This window comes from Mesoplodon bidens (genome assembly GCF_964165515.1).
Source record: "Mesoplodon bidens genome assembly, chromosome: 1".
NCBI classification, from domain to species: domain Eukaryota; kingdom Metazoa; phylum Chordata; class Mammalia; order Artiodactyla; family Ziphiidae; genus Mesoplodon; species Mesoplodon bidens.
In genome coordinates this window covers 183,211,742-183,220,588 of record NC_138176.1, presented here as the reverse complement: position 1 = coordinate 183,220,588, position 8,847 = coordinate 183,211,742, and the positions used below count along the sequence as shown (strand labels likewise).

Sequence of the window (8,847 nt, the reverse complement as noted above, 5' to 3'; positions counted from 1 at the left end):
AGTAGGTTCCTTTTATTATTTTATAAGTCTTCTCTTGAGAATATTCTGTTTACTCTAAATTTGGAGGTCAGATCCTCACAAGGATGCTGCCAGCAAAGGCAGAGTAACCTTCAGGGTGACTTTTACATTGAAGAAGTCACCAGGGTTTGAACTTCAGCTTTTTAGTCTCAAATTTTTGTCAACACTGAGAATGGGTCCATTTCAGGGATGAATTCACATTGTCCAAATTCATAATATATATAAAGTAATGTGTAAATCTAGAATACTGATATATATGTGATCTTAGCAAGTTCTACTAGAAAAGAAGCTCCTCAGAAGGCAGACTTCAATGCTGTTTGATGCTAGTTCAGTGCCCAGTATGTAGGTGCTCAACAAATATTTGAATACCTGATATAACTCCTGTCTGTATTCTCTCTGTAAATAAAATACCACCTAGGGCTTCCCTGGTGGCGCAGTGGTTATGAATCCGCCTGGGGCTTCCCTGGTGGCGCAGTGGTTGAGAGTCCGCCTGCCGATGTAGGGGACGTGGGTTTGTGCCCCAGTCCGGGGGGATCCCACATGCTGCGGAGCGGCTGGGCCCGTGAGCCATGGCCGCTGAGCCTGCGCGTCCGGAGCCTGTGCTCCGCAACGGGAGAGGCCACAACAGTGAGAGGCCCGCGTACTGCAAAAAAAAAAGAAAAAGAAAAAGAAATCCGCCTGCCAATGCAGGAGACACAGGTTCGAGCCCTGGTCCGGGAAGATCCCACATGCCGCAGAGCAACTAAGCCCGTGCACCACAACTACTGAGCCTGAGCTCTGGAGCCTGCGAACCACAACTACTGAGCCCTTATGCCACAACTACTGAAGCCCGTGCCTAGAGCCCGTGCTGTGCAACAAGAAGCCACCACAATGAGAAGCCCGTGCACCGCAACGAAGACTAGCCCCTGCTCGCCACAACTAGAGAAAGCCTGTGCACAGCAACGAAGATGCAACGAAGGCCCAACGCAGCCAAAAATAAAAATAAACAAAATACCACCTACCTCTGATTGTTTTGAGAACTTTGACAACTAACGTTTATAAGCACTTAACATGGTATTTGCCACAAAGAAAGCATTCAGTAAATTTCTCATCAAAGATTAGATATCTATTAAGGTTTTTCTGTTCTTGTTTTTTTGCTTAATTTACTTGAAACAATTGCCATTGCTACAAATACTTGTTTTACCCCTTATCCATTTAGGGGGAACTAGTTTGAAATATAAAAATGTCTATTGAATGCTCACTGTGTGCAAAGTGCTCTGCTAGAAGCTGTGTGTGTTGCAAACACAATGTTCCTGCTATATAGAAACTTTTAATCCAGTGAAGGAAATAGACTTACAAAATGACTGTATAAAAAAGGCACAGCACAGGGCTCGGGGCATCGGTGAAATGCCTGTTTGCTAACACACTGATACTTAACAAATGAACAGGGCAGCAGTAGGAGATAAATTCCTGAATCATAAAAGAAAGGGTTTAAAAGTTGGTGTAATTTTTTTAAAACATGATTAATATAAATTTTGTTTTCATTACCTCATATCCTAATTCTTTGAAAATTTATAATCTATATAGTGTTACATGGCAACTCAGTATTAACCAGAATGTTTAATCAGAATATTCTGTTCTTCAAACTATTTTAGATAAACACATTTTTAACTTCTATCAAGTGGCATCCTTTCATTGTATAAAAATAAAACTAAAAATTGACTACTGCTTACGTATTTTTAGAATGTATTTTTAAAAGATCTTGAATATCAATAGGAAGGTAAAGCACTGACATGGTGCCTTTTCTCTTTTATAAGAAAATGACCTTTTCCTTCCCTATTACAGAGTCTTTGATATGCAAGTTAAGAACTGAGAGCATAGCTAATTCTGTACTATTTAAATACCATATATTTGTATATAGCACATACCTGAGGTGGTAATTTTACTTCCTTCTGCAGATTCTGCTTTTGTTGTTTTGTCAATCCAGAAATGGAAGAATAAACTATGATTTATCCACAGGATGGAATATTATGCAACCATTAAAATATTTACAATAGGAAATGCTTATTATAAAAGAACAAAATATAAAAATACTTATAGTGTAATCCAATTACACTTGTAAGAATATGGGGAATAATAAAAGCCCAAGAAGAAAGCCACCAAATAGTAAAGTGATTTTCTTTGGTATTGAGATCACATGTAAGGGTTTTTTTTCTTTCTAGTTTGCTTTCTCAGTCTTTTACAGTACCTGTGTTTTTATTTGTGTTATTGTGTAAGAAGAAAAATAACTTATTTGAGGCTGGAGAATAATGTACCTTAAGACTCATGAATTTTTTTTTTTTTTTTAAATCACAAGAGGAATGCACCTTAAAAGCAAGGCAAGGATTGATTTGAAAATACTCCAGAGGAGTTATAGTCTCACCCTCTTCCACTGGTTTATTGATGGTGCTAGTCATCCTTAGTTTGACACCCTCTGAATCTAGTCAGCAATACCCAGTGCTAAGAGAGTGCTGAGTTAGTACAATTCTTAGGGAAAATAATTAGTGCTGTGTACCAAGAGCCTTTAAAACTAGTCATAATATTTGACTCAAACCCACTTTGAGAGTCTAATCAAAGAAAATGGTCCAAAATATGGCAGCCCAAAAGGTGTGTTTGGGTGTGTTTCTGCTGCAAGTAACAGAGTATATCTAAAAATAGTCGGGCTTCCCTGGCGGTCCAGTGGTAAAGAATCCGCCTTCCAATGCAGGGGACGAGGGTTCGATCCCTGGTCGGGGAACTAGGTTACCACGTGCCGCAGGGCAGCTAAGCCCTTGCGCCACAACTCCTGAGCTCGCGCACCTCGACTAGAGAGCCCTCGTGCTGCAAACTACAGAGTCCACATGCCCTGGAACCCTCACGCCACAACTAAAGAGAGAAGAACCTGCAGGCCACAACTAGAGAGAAGCCCGCACGCCACAACAAAGAGCCCACTCGCTGCAATGAAAGATCCCGCATGCCTCTCAACGAAGATCCCAGGTGCTGCAACTAAGCCCTGACGCAGCCAATAAATAAAAAAAAAATAGTCTAACCAGATTGGAGTCTCACATAAGTCTGGAGGTAAACAGTTGCTGGCCTGGGTTCAGCTGCTCAGTGACGCCTTCGAGATCTTGGGCTCCTTTTCTGCTTTGTCATTCTTAGTGTGTTGGAGCCACACACTAAGATTTGAATGCCAACTGACAGCTGTATGACCACAGGCAAGTTACTCAACATTTCTGTGCCCATGTCTCCTTGTCTGTACAATGGAGCTGATAATACCTTACCTTCATAAACATTTCTTCTAAGTTTAAGGCAACAAGAAGGGGCATTGTCACATGTATCCCTTTTACTAGGAAAGCAAAAAGCTTTTCCAGGATCCCTGCAACAGCCTTCCCTTAAGTCTCATTAGCCAGAATTGGGTTATATGGCTACGCTACCAACAGTGGAAGCCGTGAAAGCAGGAAACAGGATTGTTGACCCGCTCAACTTAAATGGACTGTAACAACCCCAACAGAACTGGGCTTCTGTTCACAATGAAGAGAGGGAAGTATTTAGTAGATTTGGGGTAGGCAACCGGCAATGTCTACCACAAGCTAACTGTAGGGAAATAGCCATTGCAACATAATTTATAGCGGCAAAAATGGGTGCAAGAAAATATATCAAAATATGGGACTAGTTAAGCAACCTTGGATGGAATATCCAGCCATTAAGCACTTTGATAGAGTTATTTTAAAAATAAGGTATAGGGCGCCATGGAGGAGTACGGTTGGGAGCCTTGCCCATGGTGAGTTGTGGATGACTGCGGTGGAGCCTTCACTATGGGTGTAATCGGCGGTGGAGTCTTCCAGGCCATTAAGGGCTTCCGCAATGCCCCTGTCGGAATTCGGCACTGAATGAGAGGCAGTGTCAAAGCTGTGAGGATCCGAGCCCCTCAGATTGGAGGTAGCTTCGCGGTGCGGGGGAGCCTTTTCTCCACCATAAACTGCGGTCTGGTGTGGCTGCGGGGCAAGGAAGATCCCTGGAACTCCATCACCAGTGGAGCATTGACCGGGGCTGTGCTGGCTGCCTGCAGTGGCCCATTGGCCACGGTGGGCTCAGCAATGATGGGAGGCATTCTGTTGGCCCTCATCGAGGATGCTGGCATCCTCCTCACTCGCAGCAGTTCTACACTGCACCCCCATTCCTGGAGGACCCCAGCCAGCTGCCCCCTAGGGAGGGTACCCCAGCCCCAGGCTACCCCAGCTATCGGCAATACCACTGAGGAAGTGACCGCCTGTCACCACCACCGTGGGAGCTCCTCCTCGGTTCCCTCCCTGATGATCTACCTCAAAGGGAGGGCTGGCTCTCAGTTGGTCCTGGGACCCTCCAGAGAGGGCCTCTACTCTGTTGCCTTATCCCAGGTTTGGGGTGGGGCACCCCAGCTACCTTGATGGATGGGTCCCTTCTCGCTCAGGCACCCCAGCCCCCATTCATATGTAACAAGCTCTCACCTCAGTCCCTTTGCATGGCACCCTGATGAGTATTTAAAGCCAGTTTTGAAATGCCAAAAAAATAATAATAATAATAAGGTATGAACACTACAGCAATGTGAAAAATACTATGCCATTATTTTCAAAAGCCAAGTATCAGTGTAACGTGATTTTAAGACAAACATTTTTCACATTTTTAATTCATGAAATTGGGATGCATCTTAAAATTTTTGCAGCCAAATGACAGTCTTGACATAGTTGTACATTCATGCACATTCATGAACTTGGTCTGAAAATCTAAAGTTGACATTTGCTTAGATCAAGCAAGGACCAGCATCAAAACTTGCAGAAGGGAAGTCAGTAGCTGGTAAGAAAATTCCAGAAAAAAAAAAAGTGGAGGGCCTCCCTGGTGGCGCAGTGGTTGAGAGTCCGCCTGCCGGTGCAGGGGATACGGGTTCGTGCCCCGGTCTGGGAGGATCCCATATGCCGCGGAGCGGCTGGGCCCGTGGGCCGTGGCCGCTGGGCCTGCGCGTCCGGAGCCTGTGCTCCGCGACGGGAGAGGCCACGGGAGTGAGAGGCCCGCATACCGCAAAAAGAAAAAAAAAAAAAAAAGTGGAACATTTTTCTGAAATTTTCAGTTCTTTATTGATGTATAATACATACTTGAAGAAACAAGTATCGTTAAATGTACTTAAACTCAATGAATTTTCACAAGTTGAATACATCCCTGGTTATCAGCAACCAGATCAAGAAACAATATTACCAACACCTCAGAAGTCCCCTTTTGAGTGGAGAACTCAAGAAATGCTGCAACACCAAGGTTCTTAATGACACAAGTGTGTTATGGAAAAACACGGGCATCTAGGATGTCAGCCAAGTCAAACAGACTCACAAGAGTCTGATTTTGAATGCAAAGAACCTTATGCCATATGTTAACCAATTTGTTTTGCTTCCTCAACCATGTACAAGAGCAGGTATTTTATTTTTAAATGTATGTGACAAAAGACTTATAATTCTTTCAATACATACACATTTTAAAATTCTAATAAGAAAGCACTGTGTTGTAGTTTAAATGTCAGCAAGTTTCTCTTTAAGATACCAAAAATAATGGTGCTTTCTTACAACTTACAATTTTGTGAGTATAATATGCAATATGAAAATAGTGTGGTGCGAATATAGCTGATTGGGTTTTCTTTTCTCTACGTATTAAGCATGTATTAGGAGAACCAATAGGGGATATATATATCTTATATATCCTATGTATATGAGGAGATTTATCATAGGATTTGGTTCAGGAGATTATAGAGGCCGAGAAATCCTGTAACCAGCTGTCTGCAAGCTGGAGAACTGGGGAAGCCAGTGGTATAATTCAGTCCAAATCTGAAGGCCTGAGAATCAGGAGTGCCAATGGCCCCCCCTTTTTTTTTTAAATATAAAACACCTCTAGTTCCATTCTTATAACAAGATCCAATTTTGGTATACCTAGTATTCCTATTATTTAGATAGTAAGATCAGATCCAGGAGTGCTTTAAGAGGGAATTTGGCTAAGGGGTAAAGGAAAATTAAGACGACGTGGGAACCTAATTGTGGAAAGTGTTACAGGAGGGGAAGTATAAAAGGATGACAAGAAAACTAAGAATAAATTATGATACTTCACAACTTACTTTAAGGATACTTGAATCTTCCTCTTTTTAAAAATTTTAGAAACATTTTACCATTTTAATTGTGATATTTTTAAACATATAGAAAATAATGAAACAATCCATCTCCTAGATTTATTCAATATTAATTTTTACCTTTTTTGGTTTGTTTTAAAGAAATAGAGTGTTAAGAGTATAACTGAAGTCCCACTCAGCCATTTTCTCCCTTTCTCAGGGATAACTACTATTTTGCAGTTGATGCCTATTATTCCATTAGGTTTTTTTTTTTTTACTATATTTGTGCATGTATATGTGTGTGTGTGTGTGTGTAATAAAAGTATCATTGAGTATCTTAAAGTTTTACATATATAGTATCATTGTATATATCCTTTTGCTGACTGTAACTCAACATTAGATTCTTGATAAATGAAGATTCTATCATTTAACTGTTGTAATAGTTTTCCATTATTTATCCATAAATCCACAATTTATCATTACCCTACCGAAGAGCAGTTAGGTTTTTTCACTTTTTTGCCATTTAAAAATTCTGCTATAAATATCCATGTGCAAGTTTTTGTGTGGGCCTGAGTTTTCAATTCCTTTGGGTAAATACCAAAGAGAGTGATTGCTAAATCACATGGTAAAAGTATGTTACGTTTTGTAAGAAATCACCAAACTATCTTCCTTCTAGCTTCCCAGTTCCAAAGCCACACCCACGGTTCTAGGTATTTGGTATCACTCCACTTGCATTACCCAGATCTGTACTAGTTATCTATTGCTGCATAACAAAACACCAAAAAATTTAGTGGCTTAAAGCAATGAACATTATTTCACAGTTTCTGTGGGTCAGGAATTTCAGGTGGCTTAGCTGGGGCTAGAGAATCCACTCCCCAAATGGCTTATTCATACTACTGTTAGTAAGAAGAAGCCTCAGTTCCTCTCCAGCTCTTGGTAGAAGGTCTCAGTTCCTCAAGTTAGGGACCTTTTCATAAGTCTTCTTTAGTGTCCTCAGAACACGACAGCTGGCTTCCTTCAGGGTGAGCAATCTGAGAGAGAGTGCAAGGAGTCCAAAATGTCTTTTGTGACCTAGTCTTGGAAGTCAGACACCATTACTTCTTTGGCTATATTCTACATGTTAGAAGCAAATCACTAAATGTAACCCACAGTCAAGAGGAGGGGAATTAGGCTCCACCATTGGGAGGGAGGCGTATTGAAGAATATGTAGATCTATTTTAAAACTACCATACTACTTTTTTTTTTTTTTTTTTTTTTAATTTGGCTGCCCCGGGCCTTAGTTGTGGCATGCAGGATCTAGTTCCCTGATCAGGGATTGAACCCCGGGCCCTCTGCATTGGGAGCGCGGAGACTCAACCACTGGACCACCAGGAAAGTCCCCACACTACTTTTAAACTGAACAAAATGAGATGCAAGCTATAAAAACATTATATCCCATGTTTCTGATATATCATCTACCTTCTTGCACGCTCCACAGAAGTATCTTTTAAACTGTAGATTCAGTTCCATAAATAAACCATGAAATCAGTGTATAGCATCTCTGAAATCTGCACAGCCTATAGAAGCAGCAGAAGGGAGAGGGCTCATGGTTTTGTTATTCCAGATCTCCCTTTAATCTTTGTTTTAAACGGTCCTATAACATATGTATAACTTTTTAATAATAGAGGAATAGATTTTATGAAATTATATTTAGTTAAGCTTAATTGTGAATGACACCTATTTTACCACACTGTAGATTTGTTCATTCAATACATTTTATCATGGTTGTTTTAAAAATCCTGCATTTGTTTTTAATTTTTATCTTTTTAATGTCACTCTTGAAGTGACAGGAAGTCACTTTTTTTTTTTTTCAATGCAAACACATCTCTTTGAACCCAGCTAATCTGTTTGCTCCCTTGGTGATTCTCTCAATGCACCTATGGCTTAAGCAGGCAACTGCTGTTACTCAGGCTTTGCAAATCAGCAAATTAACACCTGGGTCTTAAATTTTACAGAAAGACCAGGAAGAAATGGGAACAGAGGCTTGAAACTTTAGCCCAATGACATGTAAGCCACAAAAATGGGAAAAGTCAGTGGAATCTAAAATATGGTGCAAATGAACCTATCTACGAAACAGAACTAGAGAACAGACTTGTGGTTGCCAGGAGGAGGAGGGTGCAGGAAGGATGGATTGGGGGTTTGGGATGAGCAGATGCAAACTATTATATAAAGGATGGATAAACAACAAGGCCCTACTGTACAGCACAGGGAACTATCTTCAATATCCTGTGATAAACCATAATGGAGAGGAATATAAAAAAGCATATATATACGTGTATAACTGAATCACTTTGCTGTACAGCATAAATTAACACATTATAAGTCAACTATACTTCAATTTTAAAAAAGAGAAAAAATCAGAGGTAGTGATGGTGTATTCTAGTTGGGGGAGGGGGCTGAAAAAAGCGAACTTTCCAAGTTTCCCCTACACACTTACTCTACCTAAGGACGACCGTGCTAACCATTAAAGAATGTTCCACCCTTATTAAGTCTGGTGATTTTCCTGAGCCTAACACCTTTTGTCTCCCAAACTGGGAAGGCGAAAAGGTGAGGCTGCTTCAGGTTAATGATTGTGAAAGTGGAATTTGGATTTTGACAGTCTGGCTTTGAGCCTAGCTCACCAGCGATGTGACCGCGGGCAAATTACATAACACTCCTCATCAGGAAAACAG

General features: G+C 40.9%; 1 pseudogene across 1 annotated transcript; it reads left to right on the top strand.

Annotated features, from left to right (window-relative positions):
• Positions 1-3,771: 3,771 nt before the first annotated feature.
• On the top strand, positions 3,772-4,279 carry LOC308622200 (mitochondrial import inner membrane translocase subunit Tim17-B-like; annotated as a pseudogene). The gene has a single exon. The product of its transcript is annotated as a mitochondrial import inner membrane translocase subunit Tim17-B-like (transcript).
• The last annotated feature ends 4,568 nt before the right edge of the window (positions 4,280-8,847 follow it).